The sequence below is a fragment of the Octopus bimaculoides genome, chromosome 6 (genome assembly GCF_046866305.1).
Source record: "Octopus bimaculoides isolate indiv1 chromosome 6, ASM4686630v1, whole genome shotgun sequence".
Taxonomy (NCBI): domain Eukaryota; kingdom Metazoa; phylum Mollusca; class Cephalopoda; order Octopoda; family Octopodidae; genus Octopus; species Octopus bimaculoides.
The window spans coordinates 13,208,753-13,211,252 of NC_142933.1; the positions used below are offsets into that span (position 1 = coordinate 13,208,753).

Below are 2,500 nucleotides of genomic sequence, written 5' to 3' on the forward strand. Positions count from 1 at the left end.
GAGAAGAGACAAAAACAAAAAATTAAATTAAATTAAATTAAATTTAAATTAAATTAACAGAAGAAGACTTGACACTTTTAGCTTTTAGATAATACCATTTCAGTCTTGCTACCGTTTGTAGTTCATGATATAAGAGTTCTTAGAATGAGGCATAGACTTTGGATCTTGTTCAAAACGGGGGCACCAGTTTTCATTTATGTTTTATGTAGTGTTTTTGGTACCGAAAGACTTTCAAACTTCGTATACTTATCTATTTTGTGTTATAGAACAGAAAAAAATTTTTGTATTCGAATTTATTTCATGTAAAAAACTTGTCTTATTTCGATAATTTCTACTAATCACTGACGTCTATTCAGTTGAAAACAGTTAGCGCTGTAACGGTGTATATCGTATTAATCCCCGTTAGTTCTGACATTTCAGCCCTAACTCTAACCCTAACCCTAACCCTAACCCTAACCCTAAAACTAACCCTAACTCTAGAATCCGAACTCTAAAATTGTTACACACATAGATACACATAGCGTAATTTATTATATAAACAATATATGCGTATAAATTACGATTAAACCGGATGAAATATGTCACAGGGAATAACATTTTTATGACCGGCAGCAGTAACTCTATTCAGCTGAATAGACGTCAGTGATTGGTTGAAATTACAGAAATACGACAACTTTAACATGAAATAACTTGCGATGTAGGTTTTTTTGTTAAGAAGACTAAGAGAAAAAGATGTTTTATATGACACATTCTACCAGTGTCCCAAGTTTCAAAGTGTTTCGTTAAGAAAATACTGGTGCCCCCGTTTTGAACAAGATCCTAGACTTTTGAAACACGCTGTACTTGCATGAATTTAATTTCTTTCTGCCGTCGTTCCTGATTCTCCTTTCTTTGTTTTTAATTCGTATTTCTTTACTTTGCACTTTTCCCAATCTATCCTTGTATCTTCTCAGCATCTTTCGTTTCAGTTCCCTCTAATGTGCTCTATGGTCATTCTTTGCCGTATCACACCAAACTCCGTTTCGATAATAAAATAATTTAATAAGGACTTAATACTATATAATTAGTAAAAGCCGCAGCCAGGATATATGCCATTAAATATCTTTTATGAAGAAAGTTACAAAGTCTGTTATTGATATAATGATAGCTGCAAAAACTCCGTATCTGGAATATACCGTTAAATACAGTTTAAAAGGGAAGAATACGGTTATTAGTCTGGGAAAACTTCATATCTAGGACATAGCGTTACACACAGTTTACGAGGGAAGTAAATAACATAGATATTAATATATAGATAATAGAATAGATAAAATGTTGAAGATTGAGCATATATTTAACTTGCGCAAAGGCCCATGCGTTAAATCGTCAGGTAAATAGTAAGAGTGAAAGAGAGAGAGAGAGAGAGAAAGAGCTAAAGAAACGCCACTGGCACTTACACATGTACAGATACACACACACACACACACACACACACACATACAAATGCTAATAGCGCGTGCAATGTAAACATACGCTACTCTCCCACCCAAAGCTAATTGTCGCCTGTACGTGTGTGCGTGCGTGCGTGTATGCGTGTGCGTCTGTGCCAATAGCTTTTGTATGCGTACACGTGCCAGAGCGTTCATCTTAATCCTCTTCCCTCTCTTTCTCTCACTCACTCTGTCTGTCTCTCATTTTCTCTTTCTCTTTCTCTCTCTCTCTCTCTCTCTCTCTCTCTCTCTCTCTCTCTCTCTCTCTCTCTGTGTTTCTTTACAAATTTGTTACAGGACTCTGATGAAGTACCATGCATGATTGCCTAATGCTTCTACTTACATAATTTTTTTGGCATTTTAATGAAACACGTGTGTGTCCTATGAAAGCTTTCAAACCCACGCCTGTTTTCTACCCATTTTAGGGTTGTATTCCGCACTCTATCCTAATCCTGTGTTTGTTGTCCTGCATTGTATAATTGAAAGGCGTGTGAGACCCACTACTGACCTGATTTTGGATGCGTGTCGCATTTTCAGGGCCCTACCTCTTTTCATAATACATACATAGACGCAGGAGTGGCTGTGTGGTAAGTAGCTTGCTTACCAGCCACATGGTCCCGGGTTCAGTTCCACTGTATGGCACTTTGGGCAAGTGTCTTCTACCATAGCCTCGAGCCGACCAAAGCCTTGTGAGTGGATTTGGTAAACGGAAACTGAAAGAAGCCCATCGTATATATATATATATATATATATATATATATATATATATATATATATATATATATATATATATATATATATATATATATATATATATATATATATATATATATATATATTTATATATATATATATATATATGAAAAAATAATAATGTACTCAGGTATCTGGATGGTTGTACATTTACAGATTTTTATTAATATGTCACATGTTTTATAAATATTAGCGCTTGCACCTATTCTTGTAGGGTTTTCAAATATATAAATATATAATACAAAATGGGACAAGAACGCAAAGCACCCAGACAGTTA

At 34.8% G+C, this 2,500-nt stretch overlaps 1 long non-coding RNA gene across 1 annotated transcript in view; it reads right to left on the reverse strand.

Moving 5' to 3' along the window:
* Positions 1-2,500, reverse strand: part of LOC128251432 (uncharacterized) — a 60,653-nt gene that overhangs the window by 1,505 nt on the left and 56,648 nt on the right. The gene's annotated exons all lie outside the window — the stretch shown is intronic.